At 35.2% G+C, this 25990-nt stretch overlaps 1 long non-coding RNA gene across 1 annotated transcript; it reads left to right on the top strand.

The window, feature by feature from the left end:
* The first annotated feature begins 20766 nt into the window (after nt 1-20766).
* LOC143247640 (uncharacterized) lies at nt 20767-23929 on the top strand. The gene is made up of 2 exons (XR_013026627.1): nt 20767-22710; nt 23499-23929. It is a non-coding gene; the product is annotated as an uncharacterized LOC143247640 (long non-coding RNA).
* The last annotated feature ends 2061 nt before the right edge of the window (nt 23930-25990 follow it).

Here is a 25990-nt window from a genome sequence, read left to right as displayed (position 1 = left end):
TTATACTGGTTATGATCAGTGTCTGTGTGGACTACACAGGAAGAAAGTATGTTTCATTATACTGGTTATGATCAGTGTCTGTGTGGACTACACAGGAAGAAAGTATGTTTCATTATACTAGTTATGATCAGTGTCTGTGTGGACTACACAGGAAGAAAGTATGTTTCATTATACTAGTTATGATCAGTGTCTGTGTGGACTACACAGGAAGAAAGTATGTTTCATTATACTAGTTATGATCAGTGTCTGTGTGGACTACACAGGAAGAAAGTATGTTTCATTATACTAGTTATGATCAGTGTCTGTGTGGACTACACAGGAAGAAAGTATGTTTCATTATACTAGTTATGATCAGTGTCTGTGTGGACTACACAGGAAGAAAGTATGTTTCATTATACTAGTTATGATCAGTGTCTGTGTGGACTACACAGGAAGAAAGTATGTTTCATTATACTAGTTATGATCAGTGTCTGTGTGGACTACACAGGAAGAAAGTATGTTTCATTATACTGGTTATGATCAGTGTCTGTGTGGACTACACAGGAAGAAAGTATGTTTCATTATACTAGTTATGATCAGTGTCTGTGTGGACTACACAGGAAGAAAGTATGTTTCATTATACTAGTTATGATCAGTGTCTGTGTGGACTACACAGGAAGAAAGTATGTTTCATTATACTAGTTATGATCAGTGTCTGTGTGGACTACACAGGAAGAAAGTATGTTTCATTATACTAGTTATGATCAGTGTCTGTGTGGACTACACAGGAAGAAAGTATGTTTCATTATACTAGTTATGATCAGTGTCTGTGTGGACTACACAGGAAGAAAGTATGTTTCATTATACTAGTTATGATCAGTGTCTGTGTGGACTACACAGGAAGAAAGTATGTTTCATTATACTGGTTATGATCAGTGTCTGTGTGGACTACACAGGAAGAAAGTATGTTTCATTATACTAGTTATGATCAGTGTCTGTGTGGACTACACAGGAAGAAAGTATGTTTCATTATACTGGTTATGATCAGTGTCTGTGTGGACTACACAGGAAGAAAGTATGTTTCATTATACTAGTTATGATCAGTGTCTGTGTGGACTACACAGGAAGAAAGTATGTTTCATTATACTAGTTATGATCAGTGTCTGTGTGGACTACACAGGAAGAAAGTATGTTTCATTATACTAGTTATGATCAGTGTCTGTGTGGACTACACAGGAAGAAAGTATGTTTCATTATACTAGTTATGATCAGTGTCTGTGTGGACTACACAGGAAGAAAGTATGTTTCATTATACTAGTTATGATCAGTGTCTGTGTGGACTACACAGGAAGAAAGTATGTTTCATTATACTAGTTATGATCAGTGTCTGTGTGGACTACACAGGAAGAAAGTATGTTTCATTATACTAGTTATGATCAGTGTCTGTGTGGACTACACAGGAAGAAAGTATGTTTCATTATACTAGTTATGATCAGTGTCTGTGTGGACTACACAGGAAGAAAGTATGTTTCATTATACTGGTTATGATCAGTGTCTGTGTGGACTACACAGGAAGAAAGTATGTTTCATTATACTGGTTATGATCAGTGTCTGTGTGGACTACACAGGAAGAAAGTATGTTTCATTATACTAGTTATGATCAGTGTCTGTGTGGACTACACAGGAAGAAAGTATGTTTCATTATACTAGTTATGATCAGTGTCTGTGTGGACTACACAGGAAGAAAGTATGTTTCATTATACTAGTTATGATCAGTGTCTGTGTGGACTACACAGGAAGAAAGTATGTTTCATTATACTAGTTATGATCAGTGTCTGTGTGGACTACACAGGAAGAAAGTATGTTTCATTATACTAGTTATGATCAGTGTCTGTGTGGACTACACAGGAAGAAAGTATGTTTCATTATACTAGTTATGATCAGTGTCTGTGTGGACTACACAGGAAGAAAGTATGTTTCATTATACTAGTTATGATCAGTGTCTGTGTGGACTACACAGGAAGAAAGTATGTTTCATTATACTAGTTATGATCAGTGTCTGTGTGGACTACACAGGAAGAAAGTATGTTTCATTATACTAGTTATGATCAGTGTCTGTGTGGACTACACAGGAAGAAAGTATGTTTCATTATACTAGTTATGATCAGTGTCTGTGTGGACTACACAGGAAGAAAGTATGTTTCATTATACTAGTTATGATCAGTGTCTGTGTGGACTACACAGGAAGAAAGTATGTTTCATTATACTAGTTATGATCAGTGTCTGTGTGGACTACACAGGAAGAAAGTATGTTTCATTATACTGGTTATGATCAGTGTCTGTGTGGACTACACAGGAAGAAAGTATGTTTCATTATACTAGTTATGATCAGTGTCTGTGTGGACTACACAGGAAGAAAGTATGTTTCATTATACTAGTTATGATCAGTGTCTGTGTGGACTACACAGGAAGAAAGTATGTTTCATTATACTAGTTATGATCAGTGTCTGTGTGGACTACACAGGAAGAAAGTATGTTTCATTATACTAGTTATGATCAGTGTCTGTGTGGACTACACAGGAAGAAAGTATGTTTCATTATACTAGTTATGATCAGTGTCTGTGTGGACTACACAGGAAGAAAGTATGTTTCATTATACTAGTTATGATCAGTGTCTGTGTGGACTACACAGGAAGAAAGTATGTTTCATTATACTAGTTATGATCAGTGTCTGTGTGGACTACACAGGAAGAAAGTATGTTTCATTATACTGGTTATGATCAGTGTCTGTGTGGACTACACAGGAAGAAAGTATGTTTCATTATACTAGTTATGATCAGTGTCTGTGTGGACTACACAGGAAGAAAGTATGTTTCATTATACTAGTTATGATCAGTGTCTGTGTGGACTACACAGGAAGAAAGTATGTTTCATTATACTAGTTATGATCAGTGTCTGTGTGGACTACACAGGAAGAAAGTATGTTTCATTATACTAGTTATGATCAGTGTCTGTGTGGACTACACAGGAAGAAAGTATGTTTCATTATACTAGTTATGATCAGTGTCTGTGTGGACTACACAGGAAGAAAGTATGTTTCATTATACTAGTTATGATCAGTGTCTGTGTGGACTACACAGGAAGAAAGTATGTTTCATTATACTAGTTATGATCAGTGTCTGTGTGGACTACACAGGAAGAAAGTATGTTTCATTATACTAGTTATGATCAGTGTCTGTGTGGACTACACAGGAAGAAAGTATGTTTCATTATACTAGTTATGATCAGTGTCTGTGTGGACTACACAGGAAGAAAGTATGTTTCATTATACTAGTTATGATCAGTGTCTGTGTGGACTACACAGGAAGAAAGTATGTTTCATTATACTAGTTATGATCAGTGTCTGTGTGGACTACACAGGAAGAAAGTATGTTTCATTATACTAGTTATGATCAGTGTCTGTGTGGACTACACAGGAAGAAAGTATGTTTCATTATACTAGTTATGATCAGTGTCTGTGTGGACTACACAGGAAGAAAGTATGTTTCATTATACTGGTTATGATCAGTGTCTGTGTGGACTACACAGGAAGAAAGTATGTTTCATTATACTAGTTATGATCAGTGTCTGTGTGGACTACACAGGAAGAAAGTATGTTTCATTATACTAGTTATGATCAGTGTCTGTGTGGACTACACAGGAAGAAAGTATGTTTCATTATACTAGTTATGATCAGTGTCTGTGTGGACTACACAGGAAGAAAGTATGTTTCATTATACTGGTTATGATCAGTGTCTGTGTGGACTACACAGGAAGAAAGTATGTTTCATTATACTAGTTATGATCAGTGTCTGTGTGGACTACACAGGAAGAAAGTATGTTTCATTATACTAGTTATGATCAGTGTCTGTGTGGACTACACAGGAAGAAAGTATGTTTCATTATACTAGTTATGATCAGTGTCTGTGTGGACTACACAGGAAGAAAGTATGTTTCATTATACTAGTTATGATCAGTGTCTGTGTGGACTACACAGGAAGAAAGTATGTTTCATTATACTGGTTATGATCAGTGTCTGTGTGGACTACACAGGAAGAAAGTATGTTTCATTATACTAGTTATGATCAGTGTCTGTGTGGACTACACAGGAAGAAAGTATGTTTCATTATACTAGTTATGATCAGTGTCTGTGTGGACTACACAGGAAGAAAGTATGTTTCATTATACTAGTTATGATCAGTGTCTGTGTGGACTACACAGGAAGAAAGTATGTTTCATTATACTGGTTATGATCAGTGTCTGTGTGGACTACACAGGAAGAAAGTATGTTTCATTATACTAGTTATGATCAGTGTCTGTGTGGACTACACAGGAAGAAAGTATGTTTCATTATACTAGTTATGATCAGTGTCTGTGTGGACTACACAGGAAGAAAGTATGTTTCATTATACTAGTTATGATCAGTGTCTGTGTGGACTACACAGGAAGAAAGTATGTTTCATTATACTAGTTATGATCAGTGTCTGTGTGGACTACACAGGAAGAAAGTATGTTTCATTATACTAGTTATGATCAGTGTCTGTGTGGACTACACAGGAAGAAAGTATGTTTCATTATACTAGTTATGATCAGTGTCTGTGTGGACTACACAGGAAGAAAGTATGTTTCATTATACTAGTTATGATCAGTGTCTGTGTGGACTACACAGGAAGAAAGTATGTTTCATTATACTAGTTATGATCAGTGTCTGTGTGGACTACACAGGAAGAAAGTATGTTTCATTATACTAGTTATGATCAGTGTCTGTGTGGACTACACAGGAAGAAAGTATGTTTCATTATACTAGTTATGATCAGTGTCTGTGTGGACTACACAGGAAGAAAGTATGTTTCATTATACTGGTTATGATCAGTGTCTGTGTGGACTACACAGGAAGAAAGTATGTTTCATTATACTAGTTATGATCAGTGTCTGTGTGGACTACACAGGAAGAAAGTATGTTTCATTATACTAGTTATGATCAGTGTCTGTGTGGACTACACAGGAAGAAAGTATGTTTCATTATACTAGTTATGATCAGTGTCTGTGTGGACTACACAGGAAGAAAGTATGTTTCATTATACTAGTTATGATCAGTGTCTGTGTGGACTACACAGGAAGAAAGTATGTTTCATTATACTAGTTATGATCAGTGTCTGTGTGGACTACACAGGAAGAAAGTATGTTTCATTATACTAGTTATGATCAGTGTCTGTGTGGACTACACAGGAAGAAAGTATGTTTCATTATACTAGTTATGATCAGTGTCTGTGTGGACTACACAGGAAGAAAGTATGTTTCATTATACTAGTTATGATCAGTGTCTGTGTGGACTACACAGGAAGAAAGTATGTTTCATTATACTAGTTATGATCAGTGTCTGTGTGGACTACACAGGAAGAAAGTATGTTTCATTATACTGGTTATGATCAGTGTCTGTGTGGACTACACAGGAAGAAAGTATGTTTCATTATACTAGTTATGATCAGTGTCTGTGTGGACTACACAGGAAGAAAGTATGTTTCATTATACTAGTTATGATCAGTGTCTGTGTGGACTACACAGGAAGAAAGTATGTTTCATTATACTGGTTATGATCAGTGTCTGTGTGGACTACACAGGAAGAAAGTATGTTTCATTATACTAGTTATGATCAGTGTCTGTGTGGACTACACAGGAAGAAAGTATGTTTCATTATACTAGTTATGATCAGTGTCTGTGTGGACTACACAGGAAGAAAGTATGTTTCATTATACTAGTTATGATCAGTGTCTGTGTGGACTACACAGGAAGAAAGTATGTTTCATTATACTAGTTATGATCAGTGTCTGTGTGGACTACACAGGAAGAAAGTATGTTTCATTATACTAGTTATGATCAGTGTCTGTGTGGACTACACAGGAAGAAAGTATGTTTCATTATACTAGTTATGATCAGTGTCTGTGTGGACTACACAGGAAGAAAGTATGTTTCATTATACTAGTTATGATCAGTGTCTGTGTGGACTACACAGGAAGAAAGTATGTTTCATTATACTGGTTATGATCAGTGTCTGTGTGGACTACACAGGAAGAAAGTATGTTTCATTATACTAGTTATGATCAGTGTCTGTGTGGACTACACAGGAAGAAAGTATGTTTCATTATACTAGTTATGATCAGTGTCTGTGTGGACTACACAGGAAGAAAGTATGTTTCATTATACTAGTTATGATCAGTGTCTGTGTGGACTACACAGGAAGAAAGTATGTTTCATTATACTGGTTATGATCAGTGTCTGTGTGGACTACACAGGAAGAAAGTATGTTTCATTATACTAGTTATGATCAGTGTCTGTGTGGACTACACAGGAAGAAAGTATGTTTCATTATACTAGTTATGATCAGTGTCTGTGTGGACTACACAGGAAGAAAGTATGTTTCATTATACTGGTTATGATCAGTGTCTGTGTGGACTACACAGGAAGAAAGTATGTTTCATTATACTGGTTATGATCAGTGTCTGTGTGGACTACACAGGAAGAAAGTATGTTTCATTATACTAGTTATGATCAGTGTCTGTGTGGACTACACAGGAAGAAAGTATGTTTCATTATACTAGTTATGATCAGTGTCTGTGTGGACTACACAGGAAGAAAGTATGTTTCATTATACTAGTTATGATCAGTGTCTGTGTGGACTACACAGGAAGAAAGTATGTTTCATTATACTAGTTATGATCAGTGTCTGTGTGGACTACACAGGAAGAAAGTATGTTTCATTATACTAGTTATGATCAGTGTCTGTGTGGACTACACAGGAAGAAAGTATGTTTCATTATACTAGTTATGATCAGTGTCTGTGTGGACTACACAGGAAGAAAGTATGTTTCATTATACTAGTTATGATCAGTGTCTGTGTGGACTACACAGGAAGAAAGTATGTTTGATCAGTGTCTGTTTACTGGTTATGATCAGTGTCTGTGTGGACTACACAGGAAGAAAGTATGTTTCATTATACTGGTTATGATCAGTGTCTGTGTGGACTACACAGGAAGAAAGTATGTTTCATTATACTAGTTATGATCAGTGTCTGTGTGGACTACACAGGAAGAAAGTATGTTTCATTATACTAGTTATGATCAGTGTCTGTGTGGACTACACAGGAAGAAAGTATGTTTCATTATACTAGTTATGATCAGTGTCTGTGTGGACTACACAGGAAGAAAGTATGTTTCATTATAAGTTATGATCAGTGTCTGTGTTACACAGGAAGAAAGTATGTTTCATTATACTAGTTATGATCAGTGTCTGTGTGGACTACACAGGAAGAAAGTATGTTTCATTATACTGGTTATGATCAGTGTCTGTGTGGACTACACAGGAAGAAAGTATGTTTCATTATACTGGTTATGATCAGTGTCTGTGTGGACTACACAGGAAGAAAGTATGTTTCATTATACTAGTTATGATCAGTGTCTGTGTGGACTACACAGGAAGAAAGTATGTTTCATTATACTAGTTATGATCAGTGTCTGTGTGGACTACACAGGAAGAAAGTATGTTTCATTATACTAGTTATGATCAGTGTCTGTGTGGACTACACAGGAAGAAAGTATGTTTCATTATACTAGTTATGATCAGTGTCTGTGTGGACTACACAGGAAGAAAGTATGTTTCATTATACTAGTTATGATCAGTGTCTGTGTGGACTACACAGGAAGAAAGTATGTTTCATTATACTGGTTATGATCAGTGTCTGTGTGGACTACACAGGAAGAAAGTATGTTTCATTATACTAGTTATGATCAGTGTCTGTGTGGACTACACAGGAAGAAAGTATGTTTCATTATACTAGTTATGATCAGTGTCTGTGTGGACTACACAGGAAGAAAGTATGTTTCATTATACTAGTTATGATCAGTGTCTGTGTGGACTACACAGGAAGAAAGTATGTTTCATTATACTAGTTATGATCAGTGTCTGTGTGGACTACACAGGAAGAAAGTATGTTTCATTATACTAGTTATGATCAGTGTCTGTGTGGACTACACAGGAAGAAAGTATGTTTCATTATACTAGTTATGATCAGTGTCTGTGTGGACTACACAGGAAGAAAGTATGTTTCATTATACTAGTTATGATCAGTGTCTGTGTGGACTACACAGGAAGAAAGTATGTTTCATTATACTAGTTATGATCAGTGTCTGTGTGGACTACACAGGAAGAAAGTATGTTTCATTATACTAGTTATGATCAGTGTCTGTGTGGACTACACAGGAAGAAAGTATGTTTCATTATACTAGTTATGATCAGTGTCTGTGTGGACTACACAGGAAGAAAGTATGTTTCATTATACTAGTTATGATCAGTGTCTGTGTGGACTACACAGGAAGAAAGTATGTTTCATTATACTAGTTATGATCAGTGTCTGTGTGGACTACACAGGAAGAAAGTATGTTTCATTATACTAGTTATGATCAGTGTCTGTGTGGACTACACAGGAAGAAAGTATGTTTCATTATACTAGTTATGATCAGTGTCTGTGTGGACTACACAGGAAGAAAGTATGTTTCATTATACTGGTTATGATCAGTGTCTGTGTGGACTACACAGGAAGAAAGTATGTTTCATTATACTAGTTATGATCAGTGTCTGTGTGGACTACACAGGAAGAAAGTATGTTTCATTATACTAGTTATGATCAGTGTCTGTGTGGACTACACAGGAAGAAAGTATGTTTCATTATACTGGTTATGATCAGTGTCTGTGTGGACTACACAGGAAGAAAGTATGTTTCATTATACTAGTTATGATCAGTGTCTGTGTGGACTACACAGGAAGAAAGTATGTTTCATTATACTAGTTATGATCAGTGTCTGTGTGGACTACACAGGAAGAAAGTATGTTTCATTATACTGGTTATGATCAGTGTCTGTGTGGACTACACAGGAAGAAAGTATGTTTCATTATACTAGTTATGATCAGTGTCTGTGTGGACTACACAGGAAGAAAGTATGTTTCATTATACTAGTTATGATCAGTGTCTGTGTGGACTACACAGGAAGAAAGTATGTTTCATTATACTAGTTATGATCAGTGTCTGTGTGGACTACACAGGAAGAAAGTATGTTTCATTATACTAGTTATGATCAGTGTCTGTGTGGACTACACAGGAAGAAAGTATGTTTCATTATACTAGTTATGATCAGTGTCTGTGTGGACTACACAGGAAGAAAGTATGTTTCATTATACTGGTTATGATCAGTGTCTGTGTGGACTACACAGGAAGAAAGTATGTTTCATTATACTAGTTATGATCAGTGTCTGTGTGGACTACACAGGAAGAAAGTATGTTTCATTATACTAGTTATGATCAGTGTCTGTGTGGACTACACAGGAAGAAAGTATGTTTCATTATACTAGTTATGATCAGTGTCTGTGTGGACTACACAGGAAGAAAGTATGTTTCATTATACTAGTTATGATCAGTGTCTGTGTGGACTACACAGGAAGAAAGTATGTTTCATTATACTAGTTATGATCAGTGTCTGTGTGGACTACACAGGAAGAAAGTATGTTTCATTATACTAGTTATGATCAGTGTCTGTGTGGACTACACAGGAAGAAAGTATGTTTCATTATACTAGTTATGATCAGTGTCTGTGTGGACTACACAGGAAGAAAGTATGTTTCATTATACTAGTTATGATCAGTGTCTGTGTGGACTACACAGGAAGAAAGTATGTTTCATTATACTAGTTATGATCAGTGTCTGTGTGGACTACACAGGAAGAAAGTATGTTTCATTATACTGGTTATGATCAGTGTCTGTGTGGACTACACAGGAAGAAAGTATGTTTCATTATACTAGTTATGATCAGTGTCTGTGTGGACTACACAGGAAGAAAGTATGTTTCATTATACTGGTTATGATCAGTGTCTGTGTGGACTACACAGGAAGAAAGTATGTTTCATTATACTAGTTATGATCAGTGTCTGTGTGGACTACACAGGAAGAAAGTATGTTTCATTATACTAGTTATGATCAGTGTCTGTGTGGACTACACAGGAAGAAAGTATGTTTCATTATACTAGTTATGATCAGTGTCTGTGTGGACTACACAGGAAGAAAGTATGTTTCATTATACTAGTTATGATCAGTGTCTGTGTGGACTACACAGGAAGAAAGTATGTTTCATTATACTAGTTATGATCAGTGTCTGTGTGGACTACACAGGAAGAAAGTATGTTTCATTATACTAGTTATGATCAGTGTCTGTGTGGACTACACAGGAAGAAAGTATGTTTCATTATACTAGTTATGATCAGTGTCTGTGTGGACTACACAGGAAGAAAGTATGTTTCATTATACTAGTTATGATCAGTGTCTGTGTGGACTACACAGGAAGAAAGTATGTTTCATTATACTAGTTATGATCAGTGTCTGTGTGGACTACACAGGAAGAAAGTATGTTTCATTATACTAGTTATGATCAGTGTCTGTGTGGACTACACAGGAAGAAAGTATGTTTCATTATACTAGTTATGATCAGTGTCTGTGTGGACTACACAGGAAGAAAGTATGTTTCATTATACTAGTTATGATCAGTGTCTGTGTGGACTACACAGGAAGAAAGTATGTTTCATTATACTAGTTATGATCAGTGTCTGTGTGGACTACACAGGAAGAAAGTATGTTTCATTATACTGGTTATGATCAGTGTCTGTGTGGACTACACAGGAAGAAAGTATGTTTCATTATACTAGTTATGATCAGTGTCTGTGTGGACTACACAGGAAGAAAGTATGTTTCATTATACTAGTTATGATCAGTGTCTGTGTGGACTACACAGGAAGAAAGTATGTTTCATTATACTAGTTATGATCAGTGTCTGTGTGGACTACACAGGAAGAAAGTATGTTTCATTATACTAGTTATGATCAGTGTCTGTGTGGACTACACAGGAAGAAAGTATGTTTCATTATACTAGTTATGATCAGTGTCTGTGTGGACTACACAGGAAGAAAGTATGTTTCATTATACTGGTTATGATCAGTGTCTGTGTGGACTACACAGGAAGAAAGTATGTTTCATTATACTGGTTATGATCAGTGTCTGTGTGGACTACACAGGAAGAAAGTATGTTTCATTATACTAGTTATGATCAGTGTCTGTGTGGACTACACAGGAAGAAAGTATGTTTCATTATACTGGTTATGATCAGTGTCTGTGTGGACTACACAGGAAGAAAGTATGTTTCATTATACTGGTTATGATCAGTGTCTGTGTGGACTACACAGGAAGAAAGTATGTTTCATTATACTAGTTATGATCAGTGTCTGTGTGGACTACACAGGAAGAAAGTATGTTTCATTATACTGGTTATGATCAGTGTCTGTGTGGACTACACAGGAAGAAAGTATGTTTCATTATACTGGTTATGATCAGTGTCTGTGTGGACTACACAGGAAGAAAGTATGTTTCATTATACTAGTTATGATCAGTGTCTGTGTGGACTACACAGGAAGAAAGTATGTTTCATTATACTAGTTATGATCAGTGTCTGTGTGGACTACACAGGAAGAAAGTATGTTTCATTATACTGGTTATGATCAGTGTCTGTGTGGACTACACAGGAAGAAAGTATGTTTCATTATACTAGTTATGATCAGTGTCTGTGTGGACTACACAGGAAGAAAGTATGTTTCATTATACTAGTTATGATCAGTGTCTGTGTGGACTACACAGGAAGAAAGTATGTTTCATTATACTAGTTATGATCAGTGTCTGTGTGGACTACACAGGAAGAAAGTATGTTTCATTATACTAGTTATGATCAGTGTCTGTGTGGACTACACAGGAAGAAAGTATGTTTCATTATACTAGTTATGATCAGTGTCTGTGTGGACTACACAGGAAGAAAGTATGTTTCATTATACTAGTTATGATCAGTGTCTGTGTGGACTACACAGGAAGAAAGTATGTTTCATTATACTAGTTATGATCAGTGTCTGTGTGGACTACACAGGAAGAAAGTATGTTTCATTATACTAGTTATGATCAGTGTCTGTGTGGACTACACAGGAAGAAAGTATGTTTCATTATACTAGTTATGATCAGTGTCTGTGTGGACTACACAGGAAGAAAGTATGTTTCATTATACTAGTTATGATCAGTGTCTGTGTGGACTACACAGGAAGAAAGTATGTTTCATTATACTAGTTATGATCAGTGTCTGTGTGGACTACACAGGAAGAAAGTATGTTTCATTATACTAGTTATGATCAGTGTCTGTGTGGACTACACAGGAAGAAAGTATGTTTCATTATACTAGTTATGATCAGTGTCTGTGTGGACTACACAGGAAGAAAGTATGTTTCATTATACTAGTTATGATCAGTGTCTGTGTGGACTACACAGGAAGAAAGTATGTTTCATTATACTAGTTATGATCAGTGTCTGTGTGGACTACACAGGAAGAAAGTATGTTTCATTATACTAGTTATGATCAGTGTCTGTGTGGACTACACAGGAAGAAAGTATGTTTCATTATACTAGTTATGATCAGTGTCTGTGTGGACTACACAGGAAGAAAGTATGTTTCATTATACTGGTTATGATCAGTGTCTGTGTGGACTACACAGGAAGAAAGTATGTTTCATTATACTAGTTATGATCAGTGTCTGTGTGGACTACACAGGAAGAAAGTATGTTTCATTATACTAGTTATGATCAGTGTCTGTGTGGACTACACAGGAAGAAAGTATGTTTCATTATACTGGTTATGATCAGTGTCTGTGTGGACTACACAGGAAGAAAGTATGTTTCATTATACTAGTTATGATCAGTGTCTGTGTGGACTACACAGGAAGAAAGTATGTTTCATTATACTGGTTATGATCAGTGTCTGTGTGGACTACACAGGAAGAAAGTATGTTTCATTATACTAGTTATGATCAGTGTCTGTGTGGACTACACAGGAAGAAAGTATGTTTCATTATACTAGTTATGATCAGTGTCTGTGTGGACTACACAGGAAGAAAGTATGTTTCATTATACTGGTTATGATCAGTGTCTGTGTGGACTACACAGGAAGAAAGTATGTTTCATTATACTAGTTATGATCAGTGTCTGTGTGGACTACACAGGAAGAAAGTATGTTTCATTATACTAGTTATGATCAGTGTCTGTGTGGACTACACAGGAAGAAAGTATGTTTCATTATACTAGTTATGATCAGTGTCTGTGTGGACTACACAGGAAGAAAGTATGTTTCATTATACTAGTTATGATCAGTGTCTGTGTGGACTACACAGGAAGAAAGTATGTTTCATTATACTAGTTATGATCAGTGTCTGTGTGGACTACACAGGAAGAAAGTATGTTTCATTATACTAGTTATGATCAGTGTCTGTGTGGACTACACAGGAAGAAAGTATGTTTCATTATACTAGTTATGATCAGTGTCTGTGTGGACTACACAGGAAGAAAGTATGTTTCATTACTACACAGGAAGAAAGTATACTGGTTATGATCAGTGTCTGTGTGGACTACACAGGAAGAAAGTATGTTTCATTATACTGGTTATGATCAGTGTCTGTGTGGACTACACAGGAAGAAAGTATGTTTCATTATACTGGTTATGATCAGTGTCTGTGTGGACTACACAGGAAGAAAGTATGTTTCATTATACTGGTTATGATCAGTGTCTGTGTGGACTACACAGGAAGAAAGTATGTTTCATTATACTAGTTATGATCAGTGTCTGTGTGGACTACACAGGAAGAAAGTATGTTTCATTATACTAGTTATGATCAGTGTCTGTGTGGACTACACAGGAAGAAAGTATGTTTCATTATACTAGTTATGATCAGTGTCTGTGTGGACTACACAGGAAGAAAGTATGTTTCATTATACTAGTTATGATCAGTGTCTGTGTGGACTACACAGGAAGAAAGTATGTTTCATTATACTAGTTATGATCAGTGTCTGTGTGGACTACACAGGAAGAAAGTATGTTTCATTATACTAGTTATGATCAGTGTCTGTGTGGACTACACAGGAAGAAAGTATGTTTCATTATACTAGTTATGATCAGTGTCTGTGTGGACTACACAGGAAGAAAGTATGTTTCATTATACTAGTTATGATCAGTGTCTGTGTGGACTACACAGGAAGAAAGTATGTTTCATTATACTAGTTATGATCAGTGTCTGTGTGGACTACACAGGAAGAAAGTATGTTTCATTATACTGGTTATGATCAGTGTCTGTGTGGACTACACAGGAAGAAAGTATGTTTCATTATACTAGTTATGATCAGTGTCTGTGTGGACTACACAGGAAGAAAGTATGTTTCATTATACTAGTTATGATCAGTGTCTGTGTGGACTACACAGGAAGAAAGTATGTTTCATTATACTGGTTATGATCAGTGTCTGTGTGGACTACACAGGAAGAAAGTATGTTTCATTATACTGGTTATGATCAGTGTCTGTGTGGACTACACAGGAAGAAAGTATGTTTCATTATACTGGTTATGATCAGTGTCTGTGTGGACTACACAGGAAGAAAGTATGTTTCATTATACTGGTTATGATCAGTGTCTGTGTGGACTACACAGGAAGAAAGTATGTTTCATTATACTAGTTATGATCAGTGTCTGTGTGGACTACACAGGAAGAAAGTATGTTTCATTATACTGGTTATGATCAGTGTCTGTGTGGACTACACAGGAAGAAAGTATGTTTCATTATACTGGTTATGATCAGTGTCTGTGTGGACTACACAGGAAGAAAGTATGTTTCATTATACTAGTTATGATCAGTGTCTGTGTGGACTACACAGGAAGAAAGTATGTTTCATTATACTAGTTATGATCAGTGTCTGTGTGGACTACACAGGAAGAAAGTATGTTTCATTATACTAGTTATGATCAGTGTCTGTGTGGACTACACAGGAAGAAAGTATGTTTCATTATACTGGTTATGATCAGTGTCTGTGTGGACTACACAGGAAGAAAGTATGTTTCATTATACTGGTTATGATCAGTGTCTGTGTGGACTACACAGGAAGAAAGTATGTTTCATTATACTGGTTATGATCAGTGTCTGTGTGGACTACACAGGAAGAAAGTATGTTTCATTATACTGGTTATGATCAGTGTCTGTGTGGACTACACAGGAAGAAAGTATGTTTCATTATACTAGTTATGATCAGTGTCTGTGTGGACTACACAGGAAGAAAGTATGTTTCATTATACTAGTTATGATCAGTGTCTGTGTGGACTACACAGGAAGAAAGTATGTTTCATTATACTAGTTATGATCAGTGTCTGTGTGGACTACACAGGAAGAAAGTATGTTTCATTATACTAGTTATGATCAGTGTCTGTGTGGACTACACAGGAAGAAAGTATGTTTCATTATACTAGTTATGATCAGTGTCTGTGTGGACTACACAGGAAGAAAGTATGTTTATTATACTAGTTATGATCAGTGTCTGTGTGGACTACACAGGAAGAAAGTATGTTTCATTATACTGGTTATGATCAGTGTCTGTGTGGACTACACAGGAAGAAAGTATGTTTCATTATACTAGTTATGATCAGTGTCTGTGTGGACTACACAGGAAGAAAGTATGTTTCATTATACTAGTTATGATCAGTGTCTGTGTGGACTACACAGGAAGAAAGTATGTTTCATTATACTGGTTATGATCAGTGTCTGTGTGGACTACACAGGAAGAAAGTATGTTTATTATACTAGTTATGATCAGTGTCTGTGTGGACTACACAGGAAGAAAGTATGTTTCATTATACTAGTTATGATCAGTGTCTGTGTGGACTACACAGGAAGAAAGTATGTTTCATTATACTAGTTATGATCAGTGTCTGTGTGGACTACACAGGAAGAAAGTATGTTTCATTATACTAGTTATGATCAGTGTCTGTGTGGACTACACAGGAAGAAAGTATGTTTCATTATACTAGTTATGATCAGTGTCTGTGTGGACTACACAGGAAGAAAGTATGTTTCATTATACTAGTTATGATCAGTGTCTGTGTGGACTACACAGGAAGAAAGTATGTTTCATTATACTAGTTATGATCAGTGTCTGTGTGGACTACACAGGAAGAAAGTATGTTTCATTATACTAGTTATGATCAGTGTCTGTGTGGACTACACAGGAAGAAAGTATGTTTCATTATACTAGTTATGATCAGTGTCTGTGTGGACTACACAGGAAGAAAGTATGTTTCATTATACTAGTTATGATCAGTGTCTGTGTGGACTACACAGGAAGAAAGTATGTTTCATTATACTAGTTATGATCAGTGTCTGTGTGGACTACACAGGAAGAAAGTATGTTTCATTATACTAGTTATGATCAGTGTCTGTGTGGACTACACAGGAAGAAAGTATGTTTCATTATACTGGTTATGATCAGTGTCTGTGTGGACTACACAGGAAGAAAGTATGTTTCATTATACTAGTTATGATCAGTGTCTGTGTGGACTACACAGGAAGAAAGTATGTTTCATTATACTAGTTATGATCAGTGTCTGTGTGGACTACACAGGAAGAAAGTATGTTTCATATATACTAGTTATGATCAGTGTCTGTGTGGACTACACAGGAAGAAAGTATGTTTCATTATACTAGTTATGATCAGTGTCTGTGTGGACTACACAGGAAGAAAGTATGTTTCATTATACTAGTTATGATCAGTGTCTGTGTGGACTACACAGGAAGAAAGTATGTTTCATTATACTGGTTATGATCAGTGTCTGTGTGGACTACACAGGAAGAAAGTATGTTTCATTATACTAGTTATGATCAGTGTCTGTGTGGACTACACAGGAAGAAAGTATGTTTCATTATACTGGTTATGATCAGTGTCTGTGTGGACTACACAGGAAGAAAGTATGTTTCATTATACTGGTTATGATCAGTGTCTGTGTGGACTACACAGGAAGAAAGTATGTTTCATTATACTAGTTATGATCAGTGTCTGTGTGGACTACACAGGAAGAAAGTATGTTTCATTATACTAGTTATGATCAGTGTCTGTGTGGACTACACAGGAAGAAAGTATGTTTCATTATACTGGTTATGATCAGTGTCTGTGTGGACTACACAGGAAGAAAGTATGTTTCATTATACTAGTTATGATCAGTGTCTGTGTGGACTACACAGGAAGAAAGTATGTTTCATTATACTGGTTATGATCAGTGTCTGTGTGGACTACACAGGAAGAAAGTATGTTTCATTATACTAGTTATGATCAGTGTCTGTGTGGACTACACAGGAAGAAAGTATGTTTCATTATATATACTAGTTATGATCAGTGTCTGTGTGGACTACACAGGAAGAAAGTATGTTTCATTATATACTAGTTATGATCAGTGTCTGTGTGGACTACACAGGAAGAAAGTATGTTTCATTATACTAGTTATGATCAGTGTCTGTGTGGACTACACAGGAAGAAAGTATGTTTCATTATACTGGTTATGATCAGTGTCTGTGTGGACTACACAGGAAGAAAGTATGTTTCATTATACTGGTTATGATCAGTGTCTGTGTGGACTACACAGGAAGAAAGTATGTTTCATTATACTGGTTATGATCAGTGTCTGTGTGGACTACACAGGAAGAAAGTATGTTTCATTATACTGGTTATGATCAGTGTCTGTGTGGACTACACAGGAAGAAAGTATGTTTCATTATACTGGTTATGATCAGTGTCTGTGTGGACTACACAGGAAGAAAGTATGTTTCATTATACTAGTTATGATCAGTGTCTGTGTGGACTACACAGGAAGAAAGTATGTTTCATTATACTAGTTATGATCAGTGTCTGTGTGGACTACACAGGAAGAAAGTATGTTTCATTATACTGGTTATGATCAGTGTCTGTGTGGACTACACAGGAAGAAAGTATGTTTCATTATACTAGTTATGATCAGTGTCTGTGTGGACTACACAGGAAGAAAGTATGTTTCATTATGCTAGTTATGATCAGTGTCTGTGTGGACTACACAGGAAGAAAGTATGTTTCATTATACTGGTTATGATCAGTGTCTGTGTGGACTACACAGGAAGAAAGTATGTTTCATTATACTGGTTATGATCAGTGTCTGTGTGGACTACACAGGAAGAAAGTATGTTTCATTATACTGGTTATGATCAGTGTCTGTGTGGACTACACAGGAAGAAAGTATGTTTCATTATACTGGTTATGATCAGTGTCTGTGTGGACTACACAGGAAGAAAGTATGTTTCATTATGCTAGTTATGATCAGTGTCTGTGTGGACTACACAGGAAGAAAGTATGTTTCATTATGCTAGTTATGATCAGTGTCTGTGTGGACTACACAGGAAGAAAGTATGTTTCATTATACTGGTTATGATCAGTGTCTGTGTGGACTACACAGGAAGAAAGTATGTTTCATTATGCTAGTTATGATCAGTGTCTGTGTGGACTACACAGGTAAACATGAATTTCTTATTGCACACAAAAATGAAATAAAGTGTTTTGGGTAAACAACAAAATTGATCTGATTTCCAATAATATCTCACTATGAAACTTTGTAGAATGGACGGCAACTGTCTGTTGTGGAGACACAAGTGTAGAGGATGACGTTTCGAAAATCTTTCACTTGAAGATGAAACGCGGAGAGTGGGATCCAGATAGTGTTTTTATATGTTTAGTGTGTTGCTGGAGATGTGATGTTAAGCGGACAAAACAACATCCGTTCCTTGTTTCAGTATTGGACTTTTTATGAAAGGACTGGAAAACATTATTAGTATCTGAATTCCAGGTAATTGCTTGTGAAATGGGCCCACTTAGTGATGTTCTCTTTACCTCTTAAATTCTCATGTGCAGAAGGATGTCACTGTGGTCATCATGAACATCAATCTAAGCAGCTCTTACATGGTACATCTGATGAACAGTAAGCCTGCTGGATCTGATTGTAATGAGAGCCTACCTTGAAACAAAAAGAACAGCATTGGCTAGAGGGTTATATCATTCTTGTCTCAGGCCTCTACAGTTTTAATCTTATGTTAATTTAGTTTTTTTTCAATTTCCTCACATTTCTTGTAACTTAGGAGCTAGTAGATTGTTTTAAAAGTCATATTAAAATACTAAGGTAGATTAAAGTGTAACAAATATTAAATTGTATGCATAATATAAATGTTCTAATTAACCTGTTGAATGCCAAATGTTTCAGCTGCTATGGCAACTCTGAACCAAGTTTAAAATACAACTCTAATGCTTTTTCATTTTGTAACTTTTTTCGTGATGCCATTTTGGATCGAAAGTGAAACAATTTTTAAGTAGGTCAAATGCATGATGGTGCTGACATCTAGCGTTGAAGTTAGGTATTACTGAAAACGAATTAACTCGTCCATGGCACTGTGTTACCAATCGGCTTGGACGAGTTATTTCTGAACTGAATAGGTTAAACCTTGCCATATGTAAAAGGTTTATAAAAAAAATTAGCACTGAAGCTTCCAATTCAGCTAGTGAATACAAATAAAAAACTGTTTCATGAAACAATCAAAGAGAAGATTATGGATATATAAATTTGAAAGCAGTAGTTCTCAAACCTTTGTGTCCTGAGGACACGTTTTAATTTAAATTGTTCCCAGACCTCTAGTCCTGTCATTGTTTTTGTTTTTTAAAAAAATTCACGTACATGAAAAACTGTATTCCATAATTTAATGTTTTACTTCATATGAGTCTAATTTTAAAGAAAAAACATTGTTATTCTACATTTTTTTTTCTTTAATTTGTTTGTGAAATTTCCAACGTGACTTGTAGGCCCCCAGTTTGAGAAGTGTTGTCTTAGAGTGTCATGTTTCAAAAGTAAATTTGTTTTCCTAGTTTAACACATTGGTTAAATTGGTTTAAAAAAAGAAAAAAATGGTATTATTATGTATGGCTGTTTTCTCATTACATAAAAATGTCACACGTGTATTTTTTTCACTCCACTGAATTATTTTTCTCGAAAGATTTTGACCAAATTTGCTTATATTTTATTTTATTTGTATGTTTATAAATAGGATACTCTAAATGTTTATCATTCTTAGCAAGTTTAACAGAAGTGCTTATAACAAGTAAAGTGAATTATAAAACATGTGAAAAGTACATAGGCTAAAAAGTAAATTAATTAGTTGCATGCATTCTAGAAATTTAAAACATTTTATGCTACTCAAATGAGTTTCCTTTCAACACTTTGGATGTATGTAAATATTTTAATTATGGGCAAACTTGTATTTTCAGTGATCTAAGCCTAATGCATATTTTATAGGACTTAACCAAGTTTCAGCTCTTGACCATAAACTAAAAGTGTTATACATTTAAAATGTATTACTAAAAGTGTTCAGACAAAGTACAGCTAACCAGTATGCTTACTTTTTTATTCTCCTTTGTATTTTGAAATGAAAATATAAATGTTTGAGGGTAATTTTTATTCAATGTACGAGTCAAACAGAACTTTTAATGTATTTATCAATGTGACTGCAGCTCAGGTACGTTAGGAATTTAAAATAAAAAACCAAGGTTATTGGTTAGTGACTTTTCTGATGAGAAATTTGTTGTTCTATCAGTTTAGTGATACTAAAATAGCATCTAGCAACTGTATTATCATTGTGGTTTTTTAGTCATCACTTCATTAAAAAAATAATAATAATAATAATTATATGATGAAAGTAAATAAAGTTTGCCTTGTTTTAGAATTAGTGCAAGAAATGGTGTACACTATTTACTGTTTTAACTGACTGGAAACAATCAAGCAAGTATATGTTTGATTGTGAAATTAAATATTATGTTATTAAGCTTTACTGAATCAATGAGCACCTATTAGGTGTAAGATATACACCTCCAAGTCATTTGATGTATTTAAAATTTAAGTAAAAATAATAAATGTGATTTAACATTTTTATAGAATTGACATTTTGTCATTTTGGAACATTTAGTGTAATTTAAAGATAAATTGTTACATTTACTGCACAACTTCAGAGAGAGCCTCACCTGTAAATGTGCCCATCCTAAAGCAGAGGTTTATATTTACTAAGAATCTGTCAACGTTTGAGAAGTTTTGTTTCTCATGCAGATTTTCTTCTCTTTCTTTGAATTTATTAGTAATCTGTTTTTATGATTTTATGATTTTAAAGCATGTGATTGGAACCACTACTAACTGTAGTTCAGTTTTGAAAATAGTTACAGATAAAGTTTAAATGCCATTGGATAGAGCAGATTATGAACTGATGAAACGTTTCAAAATGGACGGCAACTGCTTCTTGTGGAGACACCAGCATAGGGGATGACGTTTTGAAAGTCTTCTGTAGACCAAGTTTCTACAGACGTTATGTTGATGACACCTTTGTTATTTGGTCCCACAGTCATGAGAACTTGCCATGCTTCTTAGAACATCTCAATTCCATAGACAAAAGAATCCACTGTGGCAATAGAGGAACAAAACAGTCTACTATTTCTTGAAGTACTCATCAGCAAACAAGCAAGACAAATAACCACAACTGTATACAAAAAACCCACCCACATGAACAAATATCTACACTTCCAGTCCTATCATCCAACCTTGACAAAACGTGGTATAATCTAATGCCTAAACAAGAGAGCGGAAAACATTTGCAATAAGACATCCATCGAAGCAGAATGTCAAAAGATCATAGAGAGTTTTAAACAGAATGGTTACACCTCCTTCTTCATCAGAAACACCTTGAAGAAGACCACAACAGAAAGAAAAGATCATAAAGTTACCACCATTTACCTACCATACCTACAACATTTCAGTGAAAAACTCAAACACATAGCCAAACAAACATGTTTGTGTTTGGCCTTGCCATTTTAAAACATATCTTTCTTCTAATCTTTGTAAAACTCCACAAGAGTATTTTATTTTTTTGAAAAACGTTTTTTTATAAATTAAAAAATAAGATAAATCAGGAGTTCTACAAAAACTTTATATTTATTTACTATTTTGATGATGTTTTATGCAGTAAACGAATGATCACAGGGTTAGCCAGTGAGACCAGCCACATACTAAAGAAGTAATAATGTCTATAAATTTAAATACATGAAGTGTACCTTCCTAAAACGAAGCAGTTTTCAGTAAAGGTCTGCTTTATTAAAGAAAACTATGTTACTGATGTTATATGTAAGTGGTACGGTAGGGTCAGTCTGACTTGGTCTTTGAGAAACCAGAATGCAAAGGTGTAAATAAAAATCATTCTCCCCTCCTTCCCGTTGAAGAGTTGACATTTAAATAACCTGTAGAATCTCCTAAATTCCTATCTAGTTGTTTTTTCAGCAACCTTTCACTACTGTATCTGTTATTTTCTCTCTCTTAATGGGAACTGTTGCAAATCAGCAGTGTACAGTAGCTTGGAAAGTTGATTTTGATATCAAATTCGTAACCCAATATTGAATAACATGTTGTAACATATTTATTTACTCAGTAAATAAGTTATAGATGCATGATGTTATTCTCTACTGAAGTTTACATCGATTATTAAACTTTATTTCTTTCATTCAATAAAAAAAAAATGTTTGCATGCTCGGGAAGGTTTGGTATGAAGGATTTGGTCGTTACCTTTGTTTCTGATGAAGAGGATGTCAAGATATCGAATAATGTACAGGATAAATGTGATGTGAATATCTCCGTGTTCAACGTTTCTTCATATAGTGAGTATTCTTTTAGAATAAAATCTTGTCTTAGGAATTAGGGTTGATGTGACGAGATGGGTAACTCAGAAATATTTGTTTCTCTTCCCTCAAGATTATTTCTCAAATTAGTTAGACTATTAAACTAAGTTGATGAAGTTAAAGTTTTAATGTAATTGTGTACTATAAGAAAATATTCTTTACTTAAACAGACATGTAAAAGAACCCATCAAAACTTCACGTGAAAGTAAAGACATAGAAATCTTATTACTGGAAGTTTAATTAGCTGTCTTCTTGAACTTTGGTGCTTTTTAAACAGTTATTATATCATAATAAAGTAGAGTTATGTTAAAGTTGACATGAAACTAGTCTATGTTTATCTGGAAGATAAATTCCAGTAAGGCCAAGATGTATTTTAAATGCTTTATATATATAAAAATATATATATACTAATTGTTTTTAGCATTATGTTGTTTTAGATATAGAGAAGTGGTTTTAATAGTTTATCAGATTCTGCTAGAAATACTTCCAAATTGAGGGTTTACTGTTATCAATGTCTGTTTATTTGTTCTTTTCAATTACATGATCTGTATTTACATCCCTGATTTAATACATACAAAATCATTATCGTATAATTAGAGATCTTTGTTGATGATCCGTTTTATTATAGTACCTTAAAAAGTGCCCAAGATCTGTTTGAATACAGTTTGTGTTGGTGTTTTTTCAACTGCAGACTTGGTGTGATAATGATTTTGTACTGTTTTCTGGTATCTATGAATACTAAACACGTTAATAAAACACTTTCATAGTTGAAGGATGATAAGCTGACCGAAGGCCCCTGTTTCTTTCTGTATCATCAGCATTATACATCTGGGTGTTTTAATGTTTCACTTGTAATTTTATCACGTAAAAAAGAGTTAATTCACTTCAACTTTTAATATCTGTCTTTTGTAAACTTGTAATTTGTGTAAAAATTACAGTGATGTTCTTTACAAATTACCTTTTCTTTTTAATGTACCAGTGGTGTTACTATTGGAAATTCTTTGAATCTAAACAAAAGTCTTCAGTGGTTTTCTTAAGTTTATCCTGACATTTTTGCTTATGATTTTGATGCAATCTGTTGGATTTCTACATAAAACTGTATAGCTGTTCCTTAAACAAGGACAAGAGTTCTTTATTTGTGTGCAGTTAAATAAAGAAACTTGGCTCAACGCTTATATAGTACCACTATACTCCTAAATGGTGTCACTGTTAAATCATTTGTAAATTGGGGGTACAAGACAATTACTGTTCTTGTTTTATAAGTTTTTAAAAAATCAACTTATTATTTAAAATTTTCATCAGAATTTAAAACTCTTAACCAACCATTTGTAACATCTTTCCTTACAACAACTTGTCCATTCTCTGAGATTTAAAATATGAAATTATTTGAAAGTTAAAACTAAGGGGAAAAGTTACAAACAAACTTTGTTCTTAAGTTTGGTAATACTAGCAGGTCTTCATGTACAGTCTGAGCTTATCCATTGAAAACTTTTTAAGGTGTAAGATGTCAATCAAACAAAAAAAGTTTAATTCTGTAGAATTATGTAAGTGTGTGATTGGAGGTTAATGAACCTTTTAAAAATCAGTTTCCAGGAGCTTCAAGTTATCTTCTACAATTTGTTTTAAGTTTGTATAATATTGATGCAGGAGCTGTTTTCCTGAACAGTATGCCTTTTAACCTAATTCGTTTGTGTAGTTCTGAAGTTTACATAACTAATTACAATGTATTAATAGTAAGTCCCGAGATATTTCTGTTCCTTGAGTGTTGCATGCTGCACTGTGTATCAAAAGGGTCACACTCCTGTACACACTCCTTATATTAGACTGGGGGTTGTTAATATTGGTCAATTTGATCAAGAACTGTTGCCTCTTTACTAGCATGCTGCACTGTGTATCAAAAGGGTCACACTCCTGTACACACTCCTTATATTAGACTGGGGGGTGTTAATATTGGTCAATTTGATCAAGAACTGTTGCCTCTTTACTAGCATGCTGCACTGTGTATCAAAAGGGTCACACTCCTGTACACACTCCTTATATTAGACTGGGTGTTGTTAATATTGGTCAATTTGATCAAGAACTGTTGCCTCTTTACTAGCATGCTGCACTGTGTATCAAAAGGGTCACACTCCTGTACACACTCCTTATATTAGACTGGGGGTTGTTAATATTGGTCAATTTGATCAAGAACTGTTGCCTCTTTACTAGCATGCTGCACTGTGTATCAAAAGGGTCACACTCCTGTACACACTCCTTATATTAGACTGGGGGTTGTTAATATTGGTCAATTTGATCAAGAACTGTTGCCTCTTTACTAGCATGCTGCACTGTGTATCAAAGGGTCACACTCGTGTACACACTCCTTATATTAGGGGGGGGGTTAATATTGGTCAATTTGATCAAGAACTGTTGCCTCTTTACTAGCATGCTGCACTGTGTATCAAAGGGTCACACTCCTGTACACACTCCTTATATTAGACTGGGGTTGTTAATATTGGTCAATTTGATCAAGAACTGTTGCCTCTTTACTAGCATGCTGCACTGTGTATCAAAAGGGTCACACTCGTGTACACACTCCTTATATTAGACTGGGTGTTGTTAATATTGGTCAATTTGATCAAGAACTGTTGCCTCTTTACTAGCATGCTGCACTGTGTATCAAAAGGGTCACACTCGTGTACACACTCCTTATATTAGACTGGGGGGGGTTGTTAATATTGGTCAATTTGATCAAGAACTGTTGCCTCTTTACTAGCATGCTGCACTGTGTATCAAAGGGTCACACTCCTGTACACACTCCTTATATTAGACTGGGGTTGTTAATATTGGTCAATTTGATCAAGAACTGTTGCCTCTTTACTAGCATGCTGCACTGTGTATCAAAAGGGTCACACTCGTGTACACACTCCTTATATTAGACTGGGTGTTGTTAATATTGGTCAATTTGATCAAGAACTGTTGCCTCTTTACTAGCATGCTGCACTGTGTATCAAAAGGGTCACACTCGTGTACACACTCCTTATATTAGACTGGGGGGGGGGGTTAATATTGGTCAATTTGATCAAGAACTGGTGGTCTGTATTCCTCCCTCTGGTCAACTGTACTAAATTAGGTATGAATCTTAAGATTCTCTGGCCTGACCCTTTAGCCCTGTGTCACATAAGATGCATTCAGATAAAAATACCAAATTCTTTGTTTTGGGTGTCAGAGGGAAAGTTAAATTTGCATTTAGAGTAACAACCACAAAACTTATAAATCA

The sequence above is a fragment of the Tachypleus tridentatus genome, chromosome 3, assembly GCF_004210375.1.
Source record: "Tachypleus tridentatus isolate NWPU-2018 chromosome 3, ASM421037v1, whole genome shotgun sequence".
NCBI classification, from domain to species: Eukaryota; Metazoa; Arthropoda; class Merostomata; order Xiphosura; family Limulidae; genus Tachypleus; species Tachypleus tridentatus.
The sequence above is the reverse complement of the archived record's forward strand: the minus strand, read 5'-3'. Positions and strand labels throughout refer to the sequence as shown.